Raw genomic sequence first — 27,500 nt, 5'->3', positions numbered from 1 at the left:
TTATTTTGGTATGATATATCGCCGAGATAAACATCGATATATACAAAATTGCGGCGCAGGAGGAATGCGACGTGCCCTCACGCCAATCTGTAATAAATCCTTCCTTAAAATCATCATCTGATGGCAGTTGCTAAAACAATAATACCATTCATGATATTAATGCGTGAGAAGGTGTCAATGTCTGAGTGACGCACAGGTATTCGAATTGCATCGGTCATCTCAGTTGAAAGGATTTGTATCTTTCTGAGTAATGTTTGTTTTCACCATAGAAATGTATATTGAAAAGTATTACAGGTCCTATGGTGTAATGGTTAGCACTCTGGACTCTGAATCCAGCGATCCGAGTTCAAATCTCGGTAGGACCTTCGTTTATTTTGGTTTGATATATCGCCGAGATAAACATCGATATATACAAACTTGCGGCGCAGGAGGAATGCGACGTGCCCTCACGCCAATCTGTAATAAATCCTTCCTTAAAATCATCATCTGATCGCAGTTCCTAAAACAGTAATACCATTCATGATATCAATGCGTGAGAAGGTGTCAATGTCTGAGTGACGCACAGGTATTCGAATTGCATCGGTCATCTCAATTGAAAGGATTTCTATCTTTCTGAGTAATGTTTGTTTTCACCATAGAAATGTATATTGGAAGGAAGTATTACAAGTCCTATGGTGTAATGGTCAGCACTCTGGACTTTGAATCCAGCGATCCGAGTTCAAATTTCTGTAGGACCTTCGTTTATTTTGGTATGATATATCGCCGAGATAAATATCGATATATACAAACTTGCGGCGCAGGAGGAATGCGACGTGCCCTCACGCCAATCTGTAATAAATCCTTCCTAAAAATCATCATCTGAGGGCAGTTGCTAAAACAATAATACCATTCATGATATCAATGCGTGAGAAGGTGTCAATGTCTGAATGACGCACAGGTATTCGAAATGCAACGGTCATCTCAGTTGAAAGGATTTTTATCTTTCTGAGTAATGTTTGTTTTTACCATAGAAATGTATATTGGAAGGAAGTATTACAAGTCCTATGGTGTAATGGTCAGCATTCTGGACTTTGAATCCAGCGATCCGAGTTCAAATCTCTGTAGGACATTCGTTTATTTTGGTATGATATATCGCCGAGATAAATATCGATATATACAAACTTGCGGCGCAGGAGGAATGCGACTTGCCCTCACGCCAATCTGTAATAAATCCTTCCTTAAAATCATCATCTGATGGCAGTTGCTAAAACAATAATACCATTCATGATATTAATGCGTGAGAAGGTGTCAATGTCTGAATGACGCACAGGTATTCGAAATTCATCGGTCATCTCAGTTGAAAGGATTTTTATCTTTCTGAGTAATATTTGTTTTCACCATAGAAATGTATATTGACAGGAAGTATTACAGGCCCTATGGTGTAATGGTTAGTACTCTGGTCTTTAAATCCAGCGATCCGAGTTCAAATCTCGTTAGGATCTTCGTTTATTTTGGTATGATATATCGCCGAGATATACATCGATATATACAAACTTGCGGCGCAGGAGGAATGCGACGTGCCCTCACGCCAATCTGTAATAAATCCTTCCTTAAAATCATCAGCTGAGGGCAGTTGCTAAAACAATAATACCATTCATGATATCAATGCGTGAGAAGGTGCCAATGTCTGAGTGACGCACATGTATTCGAAATGCATCGGTCATCTCAGTTGAAAGGGTTTTTATCTTTCTGAGTAATGTTTGTTTTCACCATAGAAATGTATAAAGGAAGGAAGTATTACAGGTCCTACGGTGTAATGGTTAGCACTCTGGACTCTGAATCCAGCGATCCGAGTTCAAATCTCGGTAGTACCTTCGTTTATTTTGGTATGATATATCCCCGAGGTAAACATCGATATATACAAACTTGCGGCGCAGGAGGAATGCGACGTGCCCTCACGCCAATCTGTAATAAATCCTTCCTTAAAATCATCATCTGATGGCAGTTGCTAAAACAATAATACCATTCATGATATTAATGCGTGAGAAGGTGTCAATGTCTGAGTGACGCACAGGTATTCGAATTGCATCGGTCATCTCAGTTGAAAGGATTTGTATCTTTCTGAGTAATGTTTGTTTTCACCATAGAAATGTATATTGAAAAGTATTACAGGTCCTATGGTGTAATGGTTAGCACTCTGGACTCTGAATCCAGCGATCCGAGTTCAAATCTCGGTAGGACCTTCGTTTATTTTGGTTTGATATATCGCCGAGATAAACATCGATATATACAAACTTGCGGCGCAGGAGGAATGCGACGTGCCCTCACGCCAATCTGTAATAAATCCTTCCTTAAAATCATCATCTGATCGCAGTTCCTAAAACAGTAATACCATTCATGATATCAATGCGTGAGAAGGTGTCAATGTCTGAGTGACGCACAGGTATTCGAATTGCATCGGTCATCTCAATTGAAAGGATTTCTATCTTTCTGAGTAATGTTTGTTTTCACCATAGAAATGTATATTGGAAGGAAGTATTACAAGTCCTATGGTGTAATGGTCAGCACTCTGGACTTTGAATCCAGCGATCCGAGTTCAAATTTCTGTAGGACCTTCGTTTATTTTGGTATGATATATCGCCGAGATAAATATCGATATATACAAACTTGCGGCGCAGGAGGAATGCGACGTGCCCTCACGCCAATCTGTAATAAATCCTTCCTAAAAATCATCATCTGAGGGCAGTTGCTAAAACAATAATACCATTCATGATATCAATGCGTGAGAAGGTGTCAATGTCTGAATGACGCACAGGTATTCGAAATGCAACGGTCATCTCAGTTGAAAGGATTTTTATCTTTCTGAGTAATGTTTGTTTTTACCATAGAAATGTATATTGGAAGGAAGTATTACAAGTCCTATGGTGTAATGGTCAGCATTCTGGACTTTGAATCCAGCGATCCGAGTTCAAATCTCTGTAGGACCTTCGTTTATTTTGGTATGATATATCGCCGAGATAAATATCGATATATACAAACTTGCGGCGCAGGAGGAATGCGACTTGCCCTCACGCCAATCTGTAATAAATCCTTCCTTAAAATCATCATCTGATGGCAGTTGCTAAAACAATAATACCATTCATGATATTAATGCGTGAGAAGGTGTCAATGTCTGAATGACGCACAGGTATTCGAAATTCATCGGTCATCTCAGTTGAAAGGATTTTTATCTTTCTGAGTAATATTTGTTTTCACCATAGAAATGTATATTGACAGGAAGTATTACAGGCCCTATGGTGTAATGGTTAGTACTCTGGTCTTTAAATCCAGCGATCCGAGTTCAAATCTCGTTAGGATCTTCGTTTATTTTGGTATGATATATCGCCGAGATATACATCGATATATACAAACTTGCGGCGCAGGAGGAATGCGACGTGCCCTCACGCCAATCTGTAATAAATCGTTCCTTAAAATCATCATCTGATGGCAGTTCCTAAAACAATAATACCATTCATGATATCAATGCGTGAGAAGGTGTCAATGTCTGAGTGACGCACAGGTATTCGAATTGCATCGGTCATCTCAGTTGAAAGGATTTTTATCTTTCTGAGTAATGTTTGTTTTCACCATAGAAATGTATATTAAGAAGGATTACAGGTCCTATGGTGTAATGGTTAGTACTCTGGTCTTTAAATCCAGCGATCCGAGTTCAAATCTCGGTAGTACCTTCGTTTATTTTGGTATGATATAACCCCGAAGTAAACATCGATATATACAAACTTGCGGCGCAGGAGGAATGCGACGTGCCCTCACGGCCAATCTGTAATAAATCCTTCCTTAAAATCATCATCTGATGGCAGTTGCTAAAACAATAATATCATTCATGATATTAATGCGTGAGAAGGTGTCAATGTCTGAATGACGCACAGGTATTCGAAATTCATCGGTCATCTCAGTTGAAAGGATTTTTATCTTTCTGAGTAATATTTGTTTTCACCATAGAAATGTATATTGGCAGGAAGTATTACAGGCCCTATGGTGTAATGGTTAGTACTCTGGTCTTTAAATCCAGCGATCCGAGTTCAAATCTCGGTAGGATCTTCGTTTATTTTGGTATGATATATCGCCGAGATATACATCGATATATACAAACTTGCGGCGCAGGAGGAATGCGACGTGCCCTCACGCCAATCTGTAATAAATCGTTCCTTAAAATCATCATCTGATGGCAGTTCCTAAAACAATCATACCATTCATGATATCAATGCGTGAGAAGGTGTCAATGTCTGAATGACGCACAGGTATTCGAAATTCATCGGTCATCTCAGTTGAAAGGATTTTTATCTTTCTGAGTAATGTTTGTTTTCACCATAGAAATGTATATTGGCAGGAAGTATTACAGGCCCTATGGTGTAATGGTTAGTACTCTGGTCTTTAAATCCAGCGATCCGAGTTCAAATCTCGGTAGGATCTTCGTTTATCTTGGTATGATATATCGCCGAGATAAACATCGATATATACAAACTTGCGGCGCAGGAGGAATGCGACGTGCCCTCACGCCAATCTGTAATAAATCCTTCCTAAAAATCATCATCTGATGGCAGTTGCTAAAACAATAATACCTTTTATGATATCAATGCGTGAGAAGGTGTCAATGTCTGAGTGACGCACAGGTATTCGAATTGCATCGGTCATCTCAGTTGAAAGGATTTTTATCTTTCTGAGTAATGTTTGTTTTCACCATAGAAATGTATATTGGAAGGAAGTACTACAAGTCCTATGGTGTAATGGTCAGCACTCTGGACTTTGAATCCAGCGATCCGAGTTCAAATCTCTGTAGGACCTTCGTTTATTTTGGTATGATATATCGCCGAGATAAATATCGATATATACAAACTTGAGGCGCAGGAGGAATGCGACGTGCCCTCACGCCAATCTGTAATAAATCCTTCCTTAAAATCATCATCTGATGGCAGTTGCTAAAACAATAATACCTTTCATGATATCAATGCGTGAGAAGGTGTCAATGTCTGAATGATGCACAGGTATTCGAATTGCATCGGTCATCTCAGTTGAAAGGATTTTTATCTTTCTGAGTAATGTTTGTTGTCACCATAGAAATGTATATTGAAAAGTATTACAGGTCCTATGGTGTAATGGTTAGCACTCTGGACTCTGAATCCAGCGATCCGAGTTCAAATCTCGGTAGGACCTTCGTTTATTTTGGTATGATATATCGCCGAGATAAACATCGATATATACAAACTTGCGGCGCAGGAGGAATGCGACGTGCCCTCACGCCAATCTGTAATAAATCCTTCCTAAAAATCATCATCTGAGGGCAGTTGCTAAAACAATAATACCATTCATGATATCAATGCGTGAGAAGGTGTCAATGTCTGAATGACGCACAGGTATTCGAAATGCAACGGTCATCTCAGTTGAAAGGATTATTATCTTTCTGAGTAATGTTTGTTTTCACCATAGAAATGTATATTGGAAGGAAGTATTACAAGTCCTATGGTGTAATGGTCAGCACTCTGGTCTTTGAATCCAGCGATCCGAGTTCAAATCTCTGTAGGACCTTCGTTTATTTTGGTATGATATATCGCCGAGATAAATATCGATATATACAAACTTGCGGCGCAGGAGGAATGCGACGTGCCCTCACGCCAATCTGTAATAAATCCTTCCTTAAAATCATCATGTGATGGCAGTTGCTAAAACAATAATACCATTCATGATATTAATGCGTGAGAAGGTGTCAATGTCTGAATGACGCACAGGTATTCGAAATTCATCGGTCATCTCAGTTGAAAGGATTTTTATCTTTCTGAGTAATGTTTGTTTTCACCATAGAAATGTATATTGGCAGGAAGTATTACATGCCCTATGGTGTAATGGTTAGTACTCTGGTTTTTAAATCCAGCGATCCGAGTTCAAATCTCGGTAGGATCTTCGTTTATTTTGGTATGATATATCGCCGAGATAAACATCGATATATACAAACTTGCGGCGCAGGAGGAATGCGACGTGCCCTCACGCCAATCTGTAATAAATCCTTCCTTAAAATCATCATCTGATGGCAGTTCCTAAAACAATAATACCATTCATGATATCAATGCGTGAGAAGGTGTCAATGTCTGAGTGACGCACATGTATTCGAATTGCATAGTTCATCTCAGTTGAGAGGATTTTAATCTTTCTGAGTAATGTTTGTTTTCACCATAGAAATTTATATTGGAAGGTTGTAATACATTTCTATGGTGTAATGGCGAGCACTCTGGACTTTGAATCCAGCGATCCGAGTTCAAATCTCGGTAGTACCTTCTTTTATTTTGGTATGATATAACCCCGAAGTAAACATCGATATATACAAACTTGCGGCGCAGGAGGAATGCGACGTGCTCTCACGCCAATCTGTAATAAATCCTTCCTTAAAATCATCATCTGATGGCAGTTGCTAAAACAATAATACCATTCATGATAATAATGCGTGAGAAGGTGTCAATGTCTGAATGACGCACAGGTATTCGAAATTCATCGGTCATCTCAGTTGAAAGGATTTTTATCTTTCTGATTAATGTTTGTTTTCACCATAGAAATGTATATTGGCAGGAAGTATTACATGCCCTATGGTGTAATGGTTAGTACTCTGGTTTTTAAGTCCAGCGATCCGAGTTCAAATCTCGGTAGGATCTTCGTTTATTTTGGTATGATATATCGCCGAGATAAACATCGATATATACAAACTTGCGGCGCAGGAGGAATGCGACGTGCCCTCACGCCAATCTGTAATAAATCCTTCCTTAAAATCATCATCTGATGGCAGTTGCTAAAACAATAATACCTTTCATGATATCAATGCGTGAGAAGGTGTCAATATCTGAGTGACGCACAGGTATTCGAATTGCATCGGTCATCTCAGTTGAAAGAATTTTTATCTTTCTGAGTAATGTTTGATTTCACCATAGAAATGTATATTAAAAAGTATTACAGGTCCTATGGTGTAATGGTTAGCACTCTGGACTCTGAATCCAGCGATCCGAGTTCAAATCTCGGTAGGACCTGCGTTTATTTTGGTATGATATATCCCCGAGGTAAACATCGATATATACAAACTTGCGGCGCAGGAGGAATGCGACGTGCCCTCACGCCAATCTGTAATAAATCCTTCCTTAAAATCATCATCTGATGGCAGTTGCTAAAACAATAATACCATTCATGATAATAATGCGTGAGAAGGTGTCAATGTCTGAATGACGCACAGGTATTCGAAATTCATCGGTCATCTCACTTGAAAGGATTTTTATCTTTCTGAGTAATGTTTGTTTTCACCATAGAAATGTATATTGGCAGGAAGTCTTACAGGCCCTATGGTGTAATGGTTAGTACTCTGGACTTTAAATCCAGCGATCCGAGTTCAAATCTCGGTAGGACCTTCGTTTATTTTGGTATGATATATCGCCGAGATAAACATCGATATATACACACTTGCGGCGCAGGAGGAATGCGACGTGCCCTCACGCCAATCTGTAAAAAATCCTGCCTTAAAATCATCATCTGATGGCAGTTCCTAAAACAATAATACCATTCATGATATCAATGCGTGAGAATGTGTCAATGTCTGAGTGACGCACATGTATTCGAATTGCATCGTTCATCTCAGTTGAAAGGATTTTTATCTTTCTGAGTAATGTTTGTTGTCACCATAGAAATGTATATTGAAAAGTATTACAGGTCCTATGGTGTAATGGTTAGCACTCTGGACTCTGAATCCAGCGATCCGAGTTCAAATCTCGGTAGGACCTTCGTTTATTTTGGTATGATATATCGCCGAGATAAACATCGATATATACAAACTTGCGGCGCAGGAGGAATGCGACGTGCCCTCACGCCAATCTGTAATAAATCCTTCCTTAAAATCATCATCTGATGGCAGTTGCTAAAACAATAATACCATTCATGATATTAATGCGTGAGAAGGTGTCAATGTCTGAATGACGCACAGGTATTCGAATTGCATCGGTCATCTCAGTTGAAAGGATTTTTATCTTTCTGAGTAATGTTTGTTTTCACCATAGAAATGTATATTGGAAGGAAGTATTACAAGTCCTATGGTGTAATGGTCAGCACTCTGGACCTCGAATCCAGCGATCTGAGTTCAAATCTCTGTAGGACCTTCGTTTATTTTGGTATGATATATCGCCGAGATAAATATCGATATATACAAACTTGCGGCGCAGGAGGAATGCGACGTGCCCTCACGCCAATCTGTAATAAATCCTTCCTAAAAATCATCATCTGAGGGCAGTTGCTAAAACAATAATACCATTCATGATATCAATGCGTGAGAAGGTGTCAATGTCTGAATGACGCACAGGTATTCGAAATGCAACGGTCATCTCAGTTGAAAGGATTTTTATCTTTCTGAGTAATGTTTGTTTTCACCATAGAAATGTATATTGGAAGGAAGTATTACAAGTCCTATGGTGTAATGGTCAGCACTCTGGACTTTGAATCCAGCGATCCGAGTTCAAATCTCTGTAGGACCTTCGTTTATTTTGGTATGATATATCGCCGAGATAAACATCGATATATACAAACTTGCGGCGCAGGAGGAATGCGACGTGCCCTCACGCCAATCTGTAATAAATCCTTCCTTAAAATCATCATCTGATGGCAGTTGCTAAAACAGTAATACCATTCATGATATTAATGCGTGAGAAGGTGTCAATGTCTGAATGACGCACAGGTATTCGAAATTCATCGGTCATCTCAGTTGAAAGGATTTTAACTTTCTGAGTAATGTTTGTTTTCACCATAGAAATGTATATTGGCAGTAAGTATTACAGGCCCTATGGTGTAATGGTTAGTACTCTGGACATTAAATCCAGCGATCCGACTTCAAATCTCGGTAGGATCTTCGTTTATTTTGGTATGATATATCGCCGAGATAAACATCGATATATACAAACTTGCGGCGCAGGAGGAATGCGACGTGCCCTCACGCCAATCTGTAATAAATCCTTCCTAAAAATCATCATCTGAGGGCAGTTGCTAAAACAATAATACCATTCATGATATCAATGCGTGAGAAGGTGTCAATGTCTGAGTGACGCACATGTATTCGAATTGCATAGTTCATCTCAGTTGAGAGGATTTTAATCTTTCTGAGTAATGTTTGTTTTCACCATAGAAATGTATATTGGAAGGAAGTAATACAGGTCCTATGGTGTAATGGTGAGCACTCTGGACTTTAAATCAAGCGACCCGAGTTCAAATCTCGGTAGGACTTTCGTTTATTTTGGTATGATATATCGCCGAGATAAACATCGATATATACAAACTTGCGGCGCAGGAGGAATGCGACGTGCCCTCACGCCAATCTGTAATAAATCCTTCCTTAAAATCATCATCTGATGGCAGTTGCTAAAACAGTAATACCATTCATGATATTAATGCGTGAGAAGGTGTCAATGTCTGAATGACGCACAGGTATTCGAAATTCATCGGTCATCTCAGTTGAAAGGATTTTAACTTTCTGAGTAATGTTTGTTTTCACCATAGAAATGTATATTGGCAGGAAGTATTACAGGCCCAATGGTGTAATGGTTAGTACTCTGGACTTTAAATCCAGCGATCCGAGTTCAAATCTCGGTAGGATCTTCGTTTATTTTGGTATGATATATCGCCGAGATAAACATCGATATATACAAACTTGCGGCGCAGGAGGAATGCGACGTGCCCTCACGCCATTCTGTAATAAATCCTTCCTAAAAATCATCATCTGAGGGCAGTTGCTAAAACAATAATACCATTCATGATATCAATGCGTGAGAAGGTGTCAATGTCTGAGTGACGCACATGTATTCGAATTGCATAGTTCATCTCAGTTGAGAGGATTTTAATCTTTCTGAGTAATGTTTGTTTTCACCATAGAAATGTATATTGGAAGGAAGTAATACAGGTCCTATGGTGTAATGGTGAGCACTCTGGACTTTGAATCCAGCGATCCGAGTTCAAATCTCGGTAGTACCTTCGTTTATTTTGGTATGATATAACCCCGAAGTAAACATCGATATATACAAACTTGCGGCGCAGGAGGAATGCGACGTGCCCTCACGCCAATCTGTAATAAATCCTTCCTTAAAATCATCATCTGATGGCAGTTGCTAAAACAATAATACCTTTCATGATATCAATGCGTGAGAAGGTGTCAATGTCTGAGTGACGCACAGGTATTCGAATTGCATCGGTCATCTCAGTTGAAAGAATTTTTATCTTTCTGAGTAATGTTTGTTTTCACCATAGAAATGTATATTGAAAAGTATTACAGGTCCTATGGTGTAATGGTTAGTACTCTGGACTTTAAATCCAGCGATCCGAGTTCAAATCTCGGTAGGATCTTCGTTTATTTTGGTATGATATATCGCCGAGATAAACATCGATATATACAAACTTGCGGCGCAGGAGGAATGCGACGTGCCCTCACGCCAATCTGTAATAAATCCTTCCTTAAAATCATCATCTGATGGCAGTTGCTAAAACAATAATACCATTCATGATATTAATGCGTGAGAAGGTGTCAATGTCTGAATGACGCACAGGTATTCGAATTGCATCGGTCATCTCAGTTGAAAGGATTTTTATCTTTCTGAGTAATGTTTGTTTTCACCATAGAAATGTATATTGGAAGGAAGTATTACAAGTCCTATGGTGTAATGGTCAGCACTCTGGACCTCGAATCCAGCGATCTGAGTTCAAATCTCTGTAGGACCTTCGTTTATTTTGGTATGATATATCGCCGAGATAAATATCGATATATACAAACTTGCGGCGCAGGAGGAATGCGACGTGCCCTCACGCCAATCTGTAATAAATCCTTCCTAAAAATCATCATCTGAGGGCAGTTGCTAAAACAATAATACCATTCATGATATCAATGCGTGAGAAGGTGTCAATGTCTGAATGACGCACAGGTATTCGAAATGCAACGGTCATCTCAGTTGAAAGGATTTTTATCTTTCTGAGTAATGTTTGTTTTCACCATAGAAATGTATATTGGAAGGAAGTATTACAAGTCCTATGGTGTAATGGTCAGCACTCTGGACTTTGAATCCAGCGATCCGAGTTCAAATCTCTGTAGGACCTTCGTTTATTTTGGTATGATATATCGCCGAGATAAACATCGATATATACAAACTTGCGGCGCAGGAGGAATGCGACGTGCCCTCACGCCAATCTGTAATAAATCCTTCCTTAAAATCATCATCTGATGGCAGTTGCTAAAACAGTAATACCATTCATGATATTAATGCGTGAGAAGGTGTCAATGTCTGAATGACGCACAGGTATTCGAAATTCATCGGTCATCTCAGTTGAAAGGATTTTAACTTTCTGAGTAATGTTTGTTTTCACCATAGAAATGTATATTGGCAGTAAGTATTACAGGCCCTATGGTGTAATGGTTAGTACTCTGGACATTAAATCCAGCGATCCGACTTCAAATCTCGGTAGGATCTTCGTTTATTTTGGTATGATATATCGCCGAGATAAACATCGATATATACAAACTTGCGGCGCAGGAGGAATGCGACGTGCCCTCACGCCAATCTGTAATAAATCCTTCCTAAAAATCATCATCTGAGGGCAGTTGCTAAAACAATAATACCATTCATGATATCAATGCGTGAGAAGGTGTCAATGTCTGAGTGACGCACATGTATTCGAATTGCATAGTTCATCTCAGTTGAGAGGATTTTAATCTTTCTGAGTAATGTTTGTTTTCACCATAGAAATGTATATTGGAAGGAAGTAATACAGGTCCTATGGTGTAATGGTGAGCACTCTGGACTTTAAATCAAGCGACCCGAGTTCAAATCTCGGTAGGACTTTCGTTTATTTTGGTATGATATATCGCCGAGATAAACATCGATATATACAAACTTGCGGCGCAGGAGGAATGCGACGTGCCCTCACGCCAATCTGTAATAAATCCTTCCTTAAAATCATCATCTGATGGCAGTTGCTAAAACAGTAATACCATTCATGATATTAATGCGTGAGAAGGTGTCAATGTCTGAATGACGCACAGGTATTCGAAATTCATCGGTCATCTCAGTTGAAAGGATTTTAACTTTCTGAGTAATGTTTGTTTTCACCATAGAAATGTATATTGGCAGGAAGTATTACAGGCCCAATGGTGTAATGGTTAGTACTCTGGACTTTAAATCCAGCGATCCGAGTTCAAATCTCGGTAGGATCTTCGTTTATTTTGGTATGATATATCGCCGAGATAAACATCGATATATACAAACTTGCGGCGCAGGAGGAATGCGACGTGCCCTCACGCCATTCTGTAATAAATCCTTCCTAAAAATCATCATCTGAGGGCAGTTGCTAAAACAATAATACCATTCATGATATCAATGCGTGAGAAGGTGTCAATGTCTGAGTGACGCACATGTATTCGAATTGCATAGTTCATCTCAGTTGAGAGGATTTTAATCTTTCTGAGTAATGTTTGTTTTCACCATAGAAATGTATATTGGAAGGAAGTAATACAGGTCCTATGGTGTAATGGTGAGCACTCTGGACTTTGAATCCAGCGATCCGAGTTCAAATCTCGGTAGTACCTTCGTTTATTTTGGTATGATATAACCCCGAAGTAAACATCGATATATACAAACTTGCGGCGCAGGAGGAATGCGACGTGCCCTCACGCCAATCTGTAATAAATCCTTCCTTAAAATCATCATCTGATGGCAGTTGCTAAAACAATAATACCTTTCATGATATCAATGCGTGAGAAGGTGTCAATGTCTGAGTGACGCACAGGTATTCGAATTGCATCGGTCATCTCAGTTGAAAGAATTTTTATCTTTCTGAGTAATGTTTGTTTTCACCATAGAAATGTATATTGAAAAGTATTACAGGTCCTATGGTGTAATGGTTAGTACTCTGGACTTTAAATCCAGCGATCCGAGTTCAAATCTCGGTAGGATCTTCGTTTATTTTGGTATGATATATCGCCGAGATAAACATCGATATATACAAACTTGCGGCGCAGGAGGAATGCGACGTGCCCTCACGCCAATCTGTAATAAATCCTTCCTTAAAATCATCATCTGATCGCAGTTCCTGAAACAGTAATACCATTCATGATATCAATGCGTGAGAAGGTGTCAATGTCTGAGTGACGCACAGGTATTCGAATTGCATCGGTCATCTCAGTTGAAAGGAATTTTATCTTTCTGAGTAATGTTTGTTTTCACCATAGAAATGTATATTGGAAGGAAGTATTACAAGTCCTATGGTGTAATGGTCAGCACTCTGGACTTTGAATCCAGCGATCTGAGTTCAAATCTCTGTAGGACCTTCGTTTATTTTGGTATGATATATCGCCGAGATAAATATCGATATATACAAACTTGCGACGCAGGAGGAATGCGACGTGCCCTCACGCCAATCTGTAATAAATCCTTCCTTAAAATCATCATCTGATGGCAGTTGCTAAAACAGTAATACCATTCATGATATTAATGCGTGAGAAGGTGTCAATGTCTGAATGACGCACAGGTATTCGAAATTCATCGGTCATCTCAGTTGAAAGGATTTTAACTTTCTGAGTAATGTTTGTTTTCACCATAGAAATGTATATTGGCAGGAAGTATTACAGGCCCAATGGTGGAATGGTTAGTACTCTGGACTTTAAATCCAGCGATCCGAGTTCAAATCTCGGTAGGATCTTCGTTTATTTTGGTATGATATATCGCCGAGATAAACATCGATATATACAAACTTGCGGCGCAGGAGGAATGCGACGTGCCCTCACGCCAATCTGTAATAAATCCTTCCTAAAAATCGTCATCTGAGGACAGTTGCTAAAACAATAATACCATTCATGATATCAATGCGTGAGAAGGTGTCAATGTCTGAGTGACGCACATGTGTTCGAATTGCATAGTTCATCTCAGTTGAGAGGATTTTAATCTTTCTGAGTAATGTTTGTTTTCTCCATAGAAATGTATATTGGAAGGAAGTAATACAGGTCCTATGGTGTAATGGTGAGCACTCTGGACTTTGAATCCAGCGATCCGAGTTCAAATCTCGGTAGTACCTTCGTTTATTTTGGTATGATATAACCCCGAAGTAAACATCGATATATACAAACTTGCGGCGCAGGAGGAATGCGACGTGCCCTCACGCCAATCTGTAATAAATCCTTCCTTAAAATCATCATCTGATGGCAGTTGCTAAAACAATAATACCTTTCATGATATCAATGCGTGAGAAGGTGTCAATGTCTGAGTGACGCACAGGTATTCGAATTGCATCGGTCATCTCAGTTGAAAGAATTTTTATCTTTCTGAGTAATGTTTGTTTTCACCATAGAAATGTATATTGAAAAGTATTACAGGTCCTATGGTGTAATGGTTAGTACTCTGGACTTTAAATCCAGCGATCCGAGTTCAAATCTCGGTAGGATCTTCGTTTATTTTGGTATGATATATCGCCGAGATAAACATCGATATATACAAACTTGCGGCGCAGGAGGAATGCGACGTGCCCTCACGCCAATCTGTAATAAATCCTTCCTTAAAATCATCATCTGATCGCAGTTCCTGAAACAGTAATACCATTCATGATATCAATGCGTGAGAAGGTGTCAATGTCTGAGTGACGCACAGGTATTCGAATTGCATCGGTCATCTCAGTTGAAAGGAATTTTATCTTTCTGAGTAATGTTTGTTTTCACCATAGAAATGTATATTGGAAGGAAGTATTACAAGTCCTATGGTGTAATGGTCAGCACTCTGGACTTTGAATCCAGCGATCTGAGTTCAAATCTCTGTAGGACCTTCGTTTATTTTGGTATGATATATCGCCGAGATAAATATCGATATATACAAACTTGCGACGCAGGAGGAATGCGACGTGCCCTCACGCCAATCTGTAATAAATCCTTCCTTAAAATCATCATCTGATGGCAGTTGCTAAAACAGTAATACCATTCATGATATTAATGCGTGAGAAGGTGTCAATGTCTGAATGACGCACAGGTATTCGAAATTCATCGGTCATCTCAGTTGAAAGGATTTTAACTTTCTGAGTAATGTTTGTTTTCACCATAGAAATGTATATTGAAAAGTATTACAGGTCCTATGGTGTAATGGTTAGTACTCTGGACTTTAAATCCAGCGATCCGAGTTCAAATCTCGGTAGGATCTTCGTTTATTTTGGTATGATATATCGCCGAGATAAACATCGATATATACAAACTTGCGGCACAGGAGGAATGCGACGTGCCCTCACGCCAATCTGTAATAAATCCTCCCTTAAAATCATCATCTGATCGCAGTTCCTGAAACAGTAATACCATTCATGATATCAATGCGTGAGAAGGTGTCAATGTCTGAGTGACGCACAGGTATTCGAATTGCATCGGTCATCTCAGTTGAAAGGAATTTTATCTTTCTGAGTAATGTTTGTTTTCACCATAGAAATGTATATTGGAAGGAAGTATTACAAGTCCTATGGTGTAATGGTCAGCACTCTGGACTTTGAATCCAGCGATCTGAGTTCAAATCTCTGTAGGACCTTCGTTTATTTTGGTATGATATATCGCCGAGATAAATATCGATATATACAAACTTGCGACGCAGGAGGAATGCGACGTGCCCTCACGCCAATCTGTAATAAATCCTTCCTTAAAATCATCATCTGATGGCAGTTGCTAAAACAGTAATACCATTCATGATATTAATGCGTGAGAAGGTGTCAATGTCTGAATGACGCACAGGTATTCGAAATTCATCGGTCATCTCAGTTGAAAGGATTTTAACTTTCTGAGTAATGTTTGTTTTCACCATAGAAATGTATATTGGCAGGAAGTATTACAGGCCCAATGGTGGAATGGTTAGTACTCTGGACTTTAAATCCAGCGATCCGAGTTCAAATCTCGGTAGGATCTTCGTTTATTTTGGTATGATATATCGCCGAGATAAACATCGATATATACAAACTTGCGGCGCAGGAGGAATGCGACGTGCCCTCACGCCAATCTGTAATAAATCCTTCCTAAAAATCGTCATCTGAGGGCAGTTGCTAAAACAATAATACCATTCATGATATCAATGCGTGAGAAGGTGTCAATGTCTGAGTGACGCACATGTGTTCGAATTGCATAGTTCATCTCAGTTGAGAGGATTTTAATCTTTCTGAGTAATGTTTGTTTTCTCCATAGAAATGTATATTGGAAGGAAGTAATACAGGTCCTATGGTGTAATGGTGAGCACTCTGGACTTTGAATCCAGCGATCCGAGTTCAAATCTCGGTAGTACCTTCGTTTATTTTGGTATGATATAACCCCGAAGTAAACATCGATATATACAAACTTGCGGCGCAGGAGGAATGCGACGTGCCCTCACGCCAATCTGTAATAAATCCTTCCTTAAAATCATCATCTGATGGCAGTTGCTAAAACAATAATACCTTTCATGATATCAATGCGTGAGAAGGTGTCAATGTCTGAGTGACGCACAGGTATTCGAATTGCATCGGTCATCTCAGTTGAAAGAATTTTTATCTTTCTGAGTAATGTTTGTTTTCACCATAGAAATGTATATTGAAAAGTATTACACGTCCTATGGTGTAATGGTTAGCACTCTGGACTCTGAATCCAGCGATCCGAGTTCAAATCTCGGTAGGACCTTCGTTTATTTTGGTATGATATATCCCCGAGGTAAACATCGATATATACAAACTTGCGGCGCAGGAGGAATGCGACGTGCCCTCACGCCAATCTGTAATAAATCCTTCCTTAAAATCATCATCTGATGGCAGTTCCTAAAACAATAATACCATTCATGATATCAATGCGTGAGAAGGTGTCAATGTCTGAGTGACGCACAGGTATTCCAATTGCATCGGTCATCTCAGTTGAAAGGATTTTTATCTTTCTGAGTAATGTTTGTTTTCACCATCGAATACTTCCTTCCAATATACGTTTCTATGTAATGGTTAGTACTCTGGACTTTAAATCAAGCGATCCGAGTTCAAATCTCGGTAGGACTTTCGTTTATTTTGGTATGATATATCGCCGAGATAAACATCGATATATACAAACTTGCGGCGCAGGAGGAATGCGACGTGCCCTCACGCCAATCTGTAATAAATCCTTCCTTAAAATCATCATCTGATGGCAGTTGCTAAAACAGTAATACCATTCATGATATTAATGCGTGAGAAGGTGTCAATGTCTGAATGACGCACAGGTATTCGAAATTCATCGGTCATCTCAGTTGAAAGGATTTTAACTTTCTGAGTAATGTTTGTTTTCACCATAGAAATGTATATTGGCAGGAAGTATTACAGGCCCAATGGTGTAATGGTTAGTACTCTGGACTTTAAATCCAGCGATCCGAGTTCAAATCTCGGTAGGATCTTCGTTTATTTTGGTATGATATATCGCCGAGATAAACATCGATATATACAAACTTGCGGCGCAGGAGGAATGCGACGTGCCCTCATGCCAATCTGTAATAAATCCTTCCTAAAAATCATCATCTGAGGGCAGTTGCTAAAACAATAATACCATTCATGATATCAATGCGTGAGAAGGTGTCAATGTCTGAGTGACGCACATGTATTCGAATTGCATAGTTCATCTCAGTTGAGAGGATTTTAATCTTTCTGAGTAATGTTTGTTTTTACCATAGAAATGTATATTGGAAGGAAGTAATACAGGTCCTATGGTGTAATGGTGAGCACTCTGGACTTTGAATCCAGCGATCCGAGTTCAAATCTCGGTAGTACCTTCGTTTATTTTGGTATGATATAACCCCGAAGTAAACATCGATATATGCAAACTTGCGGCGCAGGAGGAATGCGACGTGCCCTCACGCCAATCTGTAATAAATCCTTCCTTAAAATCATCATCTGATGGAAGTTGCTAAAACAATAATACCTTTCATGATATCAATGCGTGAGAAGGTGTCAATGTCTGAGTGACGCACAGGTATTCGAATTGCATCGGTCATCTCAGTTGAAAGAATTTTTATCTTTCTGAGTAATGTTTGTTTTCACCATAGAAATGTATATTAAGAAGTATTACAGGCCCTATGGTGTAATGGTTAGTACTCTGGTCTTTAAATCCAGCGATCCGAGTTCAAATCTCGGTAGTACCTTCGTTTATTTTGGTATGATATAACCCCGAAGTAAACATCGATATATACAAACTTGCGGCGCAGGAGGAATGCGACGTGCCCTCACGGCCAATCTGTAATAAATCCTTCCTTAAAATCATCATCTGATGGCAGTTGCTAAAACAATAATATCATTCATGATATTAATGCGTGAGAAGGTGTCAATGTCTGAATGACGCACAGGTATTCGAAAGTCATCTGTCATCTCAGTTGAAAGGATTTTTACCTTTCTGAGTAATATTTGTTTTCACCATAGAAATGTATATTGGCAGGAAGTATTACAGGCCCTATGGTGTAATGGTTAGTACTCTGGTCTTTAAATCCAGCGATCCGAGTTCAAATCTCGGTAGGATCTTCGTTTATTTTGGTATGATATATCGCCGAGATATACATCGATATATACAAACTTGCGGCGCAGGAGGAATGCGACGTGCCCTCACGCCAATCTGTAATAAATCGTTCCTTAAAATCATCATCTGATGGCAGTTCCTAAAACAATCATACTATTCATGATATCAATGCGTGAGAAGGTGTCAATGTCTGAATGACGCACAGGTATTCGAAATTCATCGGTCATCTCAGTTGAAAGGATTTTTATCTTTCTGAGTAATGTTTGTTTTCACCATAGAAATGTATATTGGCAGGAAGTATTACAGGCCCTATGGTGTAATGGTTAGTACTCTGGTCTTTAAATCCAGCGATCCGAGTTCAAATCTCGGTAGGATCTTCGTTTATCTTGGTATGATATATCGCCGAGATAAACATCGATATATACAAACTTGCGGCGCAGGAGGAATGCGACGTGCCCTCACGCCAATCTGTAATAAATCCTTCCTAAAAATCATCATCTGATGGCAGTTGCTAAAACAATAATACCTTTTATGATATCAATGCGTGAGAAGGTGTCAATGTCTGAGTGACGCACAGGTATTCGAATTGCATCGGTCATCTCAGTTGAAAGGATTTTTATCTTTCTGAGTAATGTTTGTTTTCACCATAGAAATGTATATTGGAAGGAAGTACTACAAGTCCTATGGTGTAATGGTCAGCACTCTGGACTTTGAATCCAGCGATCCGAGTTCAAATCTCTGTAGGACCTTCGTTTATTTTGGTATGATATATCGCCGAGATAAATATCGATATATACAAACTTGAGGCGCAGGAGGAATGCGACGTGCCCTCACGCCAATCTGTAATAAATCCTTCCTTAAAATCATCATCTGATGGCAGTTGCTAAAACAATAATACCTTTCATGATATCAATGCGTGAGAAGGTGTCAATGTCTGAATGATGCACAGGTATTCGAATTGCATCGGTCATCTCAGTTGAAAGGATTTTTATCTTTCTGAGTAATGTTTGTTGTCACCATAGAAATGTATATTGAAAAGTATTACAGTTCCTATGGTGTAATGGTTAGCACTCTGGACTCTGAATCCAGCGATCCGAGTTCAAATCTCGGTAGGACCTTCGTTTATTTTGGTATGATATATCGCCGAGATAAACATCGATATATACAAACTTGCGGCGCAGGAGGAATGCGACGTGCCCTCACGCCAATCTGTAATAAATCCTTCCTTAAAATCATCACCTGATGGCAGTTGCTAAAACAATAATACCATTCATGATATTAATGCGTGAGAAGGTGTCAATGTCTGAATGACGCACAGGTATTCGAATTGCATCGGTCATCTCAGTTGAAAGGATTTTTATCTTTCTGAGTAATGTTTGTTTTCACCATAGAAATGTATATTGGAAGGAAGTATTACAAGTCCTATGGTGTAATGGTCAGCACTCTGGACTTTGAATCCAGCGATCTGTGTTCAAATCTCTGTAGGACCTTCGTTTATTTTGGTATGATATATCGCCGAGATAAATATCGATATATACAAACTTGCGGCGCAGGAGGAATGCGACGTGCCCTCAAGCCAATCTGTAATAAATCCTTCCTAAAAATCATCATCTGAGGGCAGTTGCTAAAACAATAATACCATTCATGATATCAATGCGTGAGAAGGTGTCAATGTCTGAATGACGCACAGGTATTCGAAATGCAACGGTCATCTCAGTTGAAAGGATTATTATCTTTCTGAGTAATGTTTGTTTTCACCATAGAAATGTATATTGGAAGGAAGTATTACAAGTCCTATGGTGTAATGGTCAGCACTCTGGACTTTGAATCCAGCGATCCGAGTTCAAATCTCTGTATGACCTTCGTTTATTTTGGTATGATATATCGCCGAGATAAATATCGATATATACAAACTTGCGGCGCAGGAGGAATGCGACGTGCCCTCACGCCAATCTGTAATAAATCCTTCCTTAAAATCATCATGTGATGGCAGTTGCTAAAACAATAATACCATTCATGATATTAATGCGTGAGAAGGTGTCAATGTCTGAATGACGCACAGGTATTCGAAATTCATCGGTCATCTCAGTTGAAAGGATTTTTATCTTTCTGAGTAATGTTTGTTTTCACCATAGAAATGTATATTGGCAGGAAGTATTACATGCCCTATGGTGTAATGGTTAGTACTCTTGTTTTTAAATCCAGCGATCCGAGTTCAAATCTCGGTAGGATCTTCGTTTATTTTGGTATGATATATCGCCGAGATAAACATCGATATATACAAACTTGCGGCGCAGGAGGAATGCGACGTGCCCTCACGCCAATCTGTAATAAATCCTTCCTTAAAATCATCATCTGATGGCAGTTCCTAAAACAATAATACCATTCATGATATCAGTGCGTGAGAAGGTGTCAATGTCTGAGTGACGCACAGGTATTCCAATTGCATCGGTCATCTCAGTTGAAAGGATTTTTATCTTTCTGAGTAATGTTTGTTTTCACCATCGAATACTTCCTTCCAATATACGTTTCTATGTAATGGTTAGTACTCTGGACTTTAAATCAAGCGATCCGAGTTCAAATCTCGGTAGGACTTTCGTTTATTTTGGTATGATATATCGCCGAGATAAACATCGATATATACAAACTTGCGGCGCAGGAGGAATGCGACGTGCCCTCTCGCCAATCTGTAATAAATCCTTCCTTAAAATCATCATCTGATGGCAGTTGCTAAAACAGTAATACCATTCATGATATTAATGCGTGAGAAGGTGTCAATGTCTGAATGACGCACAGGTATTCGAAATTCATCGGTCATCTCAGTTGAAAGGATTTTAACTTTCTGAGTAATGTTTGTTTTCACCATAGAAATGTATATTGGCAGGAAGTATTACAGGCCCAATGGCCCAATGGTGTAATGGTTAGTACTCTGGACTTTAAATCCAGCGATCCGAGTTCAAATCTCGGTAGGATCTTCGTTTATTTTGGTATGATATATCGCCGAGATAAACATCGATATATACAAACTTGCGGCGCAGGAGGAATGCGACGTGCCCTCATGCCAATCTGTAATAAATCCTTCCTAAAAATCATCATCTGAGGGCAGTTGCTAAAACAATAATACCATTCATGATATCAATGCGTGAGAAGGTGTCAATGTCTGAGTGACGCACATGTATTCGAATTGCATAGTTCATCTCAGTTGAGAGGATTTTAATCTCTCTGAGTAATGTTTGTTTTCACCATAGAAATGTATATTGGAAGGAAGTAATATAGGTCCTATGGTGTAATGGTGAGCACTCTGGACTTTGAATCCAGCGATCCGAGTTCAAATCTCGGTAGTACCTTCGTTTATTTTGGTATGATATAACCCCGAAGTAAACATCGATATATACAAACTTGCGGCGCAGGAGGAATGCGACGTGCCCTCACGCCAATCTGTAATAAATCCTTCCTTAAAATCATCATCTGATGGCAGTTGCTAAAACAATAATACCTTTCATGATATCAATGCGTGAGAAGGTGTCAATGTCTGAGTGACGCACAGGTATTCGAATTGCATCGGTCATCTCAGTTGAAAGAATTTTTATCTTTCTGAGTAATGTTTGTTTTCACCATAGAAATGTATATTGAAAAGTATTACAGGTCCTATGGTGTAATGGTTAGCACTCTGGACTCTGAATCCAGCGATCCGAGTTCAAATCTCGGTAGGACCTTCGTTTATTTTGGTATGATATATCCCCGAGGTAAACATCGATATATACAAACTTGCGGCGCAGGAGGAATGCGACGTGCCCTCACGCAATCTGTAATAAATCCTTCCTTAAAATCATCATCTGATGGCAGATGCTAAAACAATAATACCATTCATGATAATAATGCGTGAGAAGGTGTCAATGTCTGAATGACGCACAGGTATTCGAAATTCATCGGTCATCTCAGTTGAAAGGATTTTTATCTTTCTGAGTAATGTTTGTTTTCACCATAGAAATGTATATTGGCAGGAAGTATTACAGGCCCTATGGTGTAATGGTTAGTACTCTGGACTTTAAATCCAGCGATCCGAGTTCAAATCTCGGTAGGATCTTCGTTTATTTTGGTATGATATATCGCCGAGATAAACATCGATATATACAAACTTGCGGCGCAGGAGGAATGCGACGTGCCCTCACGCCAATCTGTAATAAATCCTTCCTTAAAATCATCATCTGATGGCAGTTCCTAAAACAATAATACCATTCATGATATCAATGCGTGAGAAGGTGTCAATGTCTGAGTGACGCGCAGGTATTCCAATTGCATCGGTCATCTCAGTTGAAAGGATTTTTATCTTTCTGAGTAATGTTTGTTTTCACCATCGAATACTTCCTTCCAATATACGTTTCTATGTAATGGTTAGTACTCTGGACTTTAAATCAAGCGAGCCGAGTTCAAATCTCGGTAGGACTTTCGTTTATTTTGGTATGATATATCGCCGAGATAAACATCGATATATACAAACTTGCGGCGCAGGAGGAATGCGACGTGCCCTCACGCCAATCTGTAATAAATCCTTCCTTAAAATCATCATCTGATGGCAGTTGCTAAAACAATAATACCATTCATGATATTAATGCGTGAGAAGGTGTCAATGTCTGAGTGACGCACAGGTATTCGAATTGCATCGGTCATCTCAGTTGAAAGGATTTTTATCTTTCTGAGTAATGTTTGTTTTCACCATAGAAATGTATATTGGAAGGAAGTATTACAAGTCCTATGGTGTAATGGTCAGCACTCTGGACTTTGAATCCAGCGATCCGAGTTCAAATCTCTGTAGGACCTTCGTTTATTTTGGTATGATATATTGCCGAGATAAATATCGATATATACAAACTTGCGGCGCAGGAGGAATGCGACGTGCCCTCACGCCAATCTGTAATAAATCCTTCCTTAAAATCATCATGTGATGGCAGTTGCTAAAACAATAATACCATTCATGATATTAATGCGTGAGAAGGTGTCAATGTCTGAATGACGCACAGGTATTCGAAATTCATCGGTCATCTCAGTTGAAAGGATTTTTATCTTTCTGAGTAATGTTTGTTTTCACCATAGAAATGTATATTGGCAGGAAGTATTACATGCCCAATGGTGTAATGGTTAGTACTCTGGTTTTTAAATCCAGCGATCCGAGTTCAAATCTCAGTAGGATCTTCGTTTATTTTGGTATGATATATCGCCGAGATAAACATCGATATATACAAACTTGCGGCGCAGGAGGAATGCGACGTGCCCTCACGCCAATCTGTAATAAATCCTTCCTTAAAATCATCATCTGATGGCAGTTGCTAAAACAATAATACCATTCATGATATCAATGCGTGAGAAGGTGTCAATGTCTGAGTGACGCACATGTATTCGAATTGCATAGTTCATCTCAGTTGAGAGGATTTTAATCTTTCTGAGTAATGTTTGTTTTCACCATAGAAATGTATATTGGAAGGAAGTAATACAGGTCCTATGGTGTAATGGCGAGCACTCTGGACTTTGAATCCAGCGATCCGAGTTCAAATCTCGGTAGGACCTGCGTTTATTTTGGTATGATATATCCCCGAGGTAAACATCGATATATACAAACTTGCGGCGCAGGAGGAATGCGACGTGCCCTCACGCCAATCTGTAATAAATCCTTCCTTAAAATCATCATCTGATGGCAGTTGCTAAAACAATAATACCATTCATGATAATAATGCGTGAGAAGGTGTCAATGTCTGAATGACGCACAGGTATTCGAAATTCATCGGTCATCTCAGTTGAAAGGATTTTTATCTTTCTGATTAATGTTTGTTTTCACCATAGAAATGTATATTGGCAGGAAGTATTACATGCCCTATGGTGTAATGGTTAGTACTCTGGTTTTTAAGTCCAGCGATCCGAGTTCAAATCTCGGTAGGATCTTCGTTTATTTTGGTATGATATATCGCCGAGATAAACATCGATATATACAAACTTGCGGCGCAGGAGGAATGCGACGTGCCCTCACGCCAATCTGTAATAAATCCTTCCTTAAAATCATCATCTGATGGCAGTTCCTAAAACAATAATACCATTCATGATATCAATGCGTGAGAAGGTGTCAATGTCTGAGTGACGCACATGTATTCGAATTGCATAGTTCATCTCAGTTGAGAGGATTTTAATCTTTCTGAGTAATGTTTGTTTTCACCATAGAAATGTATATTAGAAGGAAGTAATACAGGTCCTATGGTGTAATGGCGAGCACTCTGGACTTTGAATCCAGCGATCCGAGTTCAAATCTCGGTAGTACCTTCGTTTATTTTGGTATGATATAACCCCGAAGTAAACATCGATATATACAAACTTGCGGCGCAGGAGGAATGCGACGTGCCCTCACGCCAATCTGTAATAAATCCTTCCTTAAAATCATCATCTGATGGCAGTTGCTAAAACAATAATACCTTTCATGATATCAATGCGTGAGAAGGTGTCAATGTCTGAATGATGCACAGGTATTCGAATTGCATCGGTCATCTCAGTTGAAAGGATTTTTATCTTTCTGAGTAATGTTTGTTTTCACCATAGAAATGTATATTGGAAGGAAGTATTACAAGTCCTATGGTGTAATGGTCAGCACTCTGGACTTTGAATCCAGCGATCCGAGTTCAAATCTCGGTAGGACCTTCGTTTATTTTGGTATGATATATCCCCGAGGTAAACATCGATATATACAAACTTGCGGCGCAGGAGGAATGCGACGTGCCCTCACGCCAATCTGTAATAAATCCTTCCTTAAAATCATCATCTGATGGCAGTTGCTAAAACAATAATACCATTCATGATAATAATGCGTGAGAAGGTGTCAATGTCTGAATGACGCACAGGTATTCGAAATTCATCGGTCATCTCAGTTGAAAGGAATTTTATCTTTCTGATTAATGTTTGTTTTCACCATAGAAATGTATATTGGCAGGAAGTATTACATGCCCTATGGTGTAATGGTTAGTACTCTGGTTTTTAAGTCCAGCGATCCGAGTTCAAATCTCGGTAGGATCTTCGTTTATTTTGGTATGATATATCGCCGAGATGAACTTCGATATATACAAACTTGCGGCGCAGGAGGAATGCGACGTGCCCTCACGCCAATCTGTAATAAATCCTTCCTTAAAATCATCATTTGATGGCAGTTCCTAAAACAATAATACCATTCATGATATCAATGCGTGAGAAGGTGTCAATGTCTGAGTGACGCACATGTATTCGAATTGCATAGTTCATCTCAGTTGAGAGGATTTTAATCTTTCTGAGTAATGTTTGTTTTCACCATAGAAATGTATATTGGCAGGAAGTCTTACAGGCCCTATGGTGTAATGGTTAGTACTCTGGACTTTAAATCCAGCGATCCGAGTTCAAATCTCGGTAGGACCTTCGTTTATTTTGGTATGATATATCGCCGAGATAAACATCGATATATACACACTTGCGGCGCAGGAGGAATGCGACGTGCCCTCACGCCAATCTGTAAAAAATCCTGCCTTAAAATCATCATCTGATGGCAGTTCCTAAAACAATAATACCATTCATGATATCAATGCGTGAGAATGTGTCAATGTCTGAGTGACGCACATGTATTCGAATTGCATCGTTCATCTCAGTTGAAAGGATTTTTATCTTTCTGAGTAATGTTTGTTGTCACCATAGAAATGTATATTGAAAAGTATTACAGGTCCTATGGTGTAATGGTTAGCACTCTGGACTCTGAATCCAGCGATCCGAGTTCAAATCTCGGTAGGACCTTCGTTTATTTTGGTATGATATATCGCCGAGATAAATATCGATATATACAAACTTGCGGCGCAGGAGGAATGCGACGTTCCCTCACGCCAATCTGTAATAAATCTTTCCTTAAAATCATCATCTGATGGCAGTTGCTAAAACAATAATACCTTTCATGATATCAATGCGTGAGAAGGTGTCAATGTCTGAATGATGCACAGGTATTCGAATTGCATCGGTCATCTCAGTTGAAAGGATTTTTATCTTTCTGAGTAATGTTTGTTTTCACCATAGAAATTTATATTGGAAGGAAGTATTACAAGTCCTATGGTGTAATGGTCAGCACTCTGGACTTTGAATCCAGCGATCCGAGTTCAAATCTCTGTAGGACCTTCGTTTATTTTGGTATGATATATCGCCGAGATAAATATCGATATATACAAACTTGCGGCGCAGGAGGAATGCGACGTGCCCTCACGCCAATCTGTAATAAATCCTTCCTTAAAATCATCATGTGATGGCAGTTGCTAAAACAATAATACCATTCATGATATTAATGCGTGAGAAGGTGTCAATGTCTGAATGACGCACAGGTATTCGAAATTCATCGGTCATCTCAGTTGAAAGGATTTTTATCTTTCTGAGTAATGTTTGTTTTCACCATAGAAATGTATATTGGCAGGAAGTATTACATGCCCAATGGTGTAATGGTTAGTACTCTGGTTTTTAAATCCAGCGATCCGAGTTCAAATCTCGGTAGGATCTTCGTTTATTTTGGTATGATATATCGCCGAGATAAACATCGATATATACAAACTTGCGGCGCAGGAGGAATGCGACGTGCCCTCACGCCAATCTGTAATAAATCCTTCCTTAAAATCATCATCTGATGGCAGTTGCTAAAACAATAATACCATTCATGATATCAATGCGTGAGAAGGTGTCAATGTCTGAGTGACGCACATGTATTCGAATTGCATAGTTCATCTCAGTTGAGAGGATTTTAATCTTTCTGAGTAATGTTTGTTTTCACCATAGAAATGTATATTGGAAGGAAGTAATACAGGTCCTATGGTGTAATGGCGAGCACTCTGGACTTTGAATCCAGCGATCCGAGTTCAAATCTCGGTAGTACCTTCGTTTATTTTGGTATGATATAACCCCGAAGTAAACATCGATATATACAAAC

General features: G+C 39.2%; 20 non-coding genes across 20 annotated transcripts; all 20 read left to right on the top strand.

Moving 5' to 3' along the window:
- Positions 1-293: 293 nt before the first annotated feature.
- Positions 294-365, top strand: TRNAQ-CUG (transfer RNA glutamine (anticodon CUG)). Its single transcript has one exon. It is a non-coding gene; the product is annotated as a tRNA-Gln (tRNA).
- Positions 366-1,781: 1,416 nt separating this feature from the next.
- TRNAQ-CUG (transfer RNA glutamine (anticodon CUG)) lies at positions 1,782-1,853 on the top strand. The gene has a single exon. It is a non-coding gene; the product is annotated as a tRNA-Gln (tRNA).
- A 297-nt stretch (positions 1,854-2,150) lies between these two features.
- TRNAQ-CUG (transfer RNA glutamine (anticodon CUG)) lies at positions 2,151-2,222 on the top strand. The gene has a single exon. It is a non-coding gene; the product is annotated as a tRNA-Gln (tRNA).
- Positions 2,223-5,121: 2,899 nt separating this feature from the next.
- On the top strand, positions 5,122-5,193 carry TRNAQ-CUG (transfer RNA glutamine (anticodon CUG)). The gene has a single exon. It is a non-coding gene; the product is annotated as a tRNA-Gln (tRNA).
- Positions 5,194-6,977: 1,784 nt separating this feature from the next.
- On the top strand, positions 6,978-7,049 carry TRNAQ-CUG (transfer RNA glutamine (anticodon CUG)). Its single transcript has one exon. It is a non-coding gene; the product is annotated as a tRNA-Gln (tRNA).
- Positions 7,050-7,718: 669 nt separating this feature from the next.
- On the top strand, positions 7,719-7,790 carry TRNAQ-CUG (transfer RNA glutamine (anticodon CUG)). The gene has a single exon. It is a non-coding gene; the product is annotated as a tRNA-Gln (tRNA).
- A 2,158-nt stretch (positions 7,791-9,948) lies between these two features.
- Positions 9,949-10,020, top strand: TRNAQ-UUG (transfer RNA glutamine (anticodon UUG)). The gene has a single exon. It is a non-coding gene; the product is annotated as a tRNA-Gln (tRNA).
- Positions 10,021-12,547: 2,527 nt separating this feature from the next.
- TRNAQ-UUG (transfer RNA glutamine (anticodon UUG)) lies at positions 12,548-12,619 on the top strand. The gene has a single exon. It is a non-coding gene; the product is annotated as a tRNA-Gln (tRNA).
- A 1,412-nt stretch (positions 12,620-14,031) lies between these two features.
- TRNAQ-UUG (transfer RNA glutamine (anticodon UUG)) lies at positions 14,032-14,103 on the top strand. Its single transcript has one exon. It is a non-coding gene; the product is annotated as a tRNA-Gln (tRNA).
- A 2,152-nt stretch (positions 14,104-16,255) lies between these two features.
- TRNAQ-UUG (transfer RNA glutamine (anticodon UUG)) lies at positions 16,256-16,327 on the top strand. Its single transcript has one exon. It is a non-coding gene; the product is annotated as a tRNA-Gln (tRNA).
- Positions 16,328-16,624: 297 nt separating this feature from the next.
- TRNAQ-CUG (transfer RNA glutamine (anticodon CUG)) lies at positions 16,625-16,696 on the top strand. Its single transcript has one exon. It is a non-coding gene; the product is annotated as a tRNA-Gln (tRNA).
- A 1,033-nt stretch (positions 16,697-17,729) lies between these two features.
- On the top strand, positions 17,730-17,801 carry TRNAQ-UUG (transfer RNA glutamine (anticodon UUG)). Its single transcript has one exon. It is a non-coding gene; the product is annotated as a tRNA-Gln (tRNA).
- Positions 17,802-19,584: 1,783 nt separating this feature from the next.
- TRNAQ-CUG (transfer RNA glutamine (anticodon CUG)) lies at positions 19,585-19,656 on the top strand. Its single transcript has one exon. It is a non-coding gene; the product is annotated as a tRNA-Gln (tRNA).
- A 2,157-nt stretch (positions 19,657-21,813) lies between these two features.
- Positions 21,814-21,885, top strand: TRNAQ-UUG (transfer RNA glutamine (anticodon UUG)). Its single transcript has one exon. It is a non-coding gene; the product is annotated as a tRNA-Gln (tRNA).
- Positions 21,886-22,182: 297 nt separating this feature from the next.
- TRNAQ-CUG (transfer RNA glutamine (anticodon CUG)) lies at positions 22,183-22,254 on the top strand. Its single transcript has one exon. It is a non-coding gene; the product is annotated as a tRNA-Gln (tRNA).
- A 1,777-nt stretch (positions 22,255-24,031) lies between these two features.
- On the top strand, positions 24,032-24,103 carry TRNAQ-UUG (transfer RNA glutamine (anticodon UUG)). Its single transcript has one exon. It is a non-coding gene; the product is annotated as a tRNA-Gln (tRNA).
- Positions 24,104-24,775: 672 nt separating this feature from the next.
- TRNAQ-UUG (transfer RNA glutamine (anticodon UUG)) lies at positions 24,776-24,847 on the top strand. The gene has a single exon. It is a non-coding gene; the product is annotated as a tRNA-Gln (tRNA).
- Positions 24,848-25,147: 300 nt separating this feature from the next.
- Positions 25,148-25,219, top strand: TRNAQ-UUG (transfer RNA glutamine (anticodon UUG)). Its single transcript has one exon. It is a non-coding gene; the product is annotated as a tRNA-Gln (tRNA).
- A 1,041-nt stretch (positions 25,220-26,260) lies between these two features.
- On the top strand, positions 26,261-26,332 carry TRNAQ-CUG (transfer RNA glutamine (anticodon CUG)). Its single transcript has one exon. It is a non-coding gene; the product is annotated as a tRNA-Gln (tRNA).
- A 1,044-nt stretch (positions 26,333-27,376) lies between these two features.
- On the top strand, positions 27,377-27,448 carry TRNAQ-UUG (transfer RNA glutamine (anticodon UUG)). The gene has a single exon. It is a non-coding gene; the product is annotated as a tRNA-Gln (tRNA).
- Positions 27,449-27,500: the final 52 nt, after the last annotated feature.

The sequence above is a fragment of the Saccoglossus kowalevskii genome, chromosome 11, assembly GCF_978046115.1.
Source record: "Saccoglossus kowalevskii chromosome 11, keSacKowa6.1, whole genome shotgun sequence".
In the NCBI taxonomy this organism is placed as follows: domain Eukaryota; kingdom Metazoa; phylum Hemichordata; class Enteropneusta; family Harrimaniidae; genus Saccoglossus; species Saccoglossus kowalevskii.
Note: the sequence above shows the minus strand (reverse complement) of the source record. Positions and strands in the feature narration are given on the sequence as shown.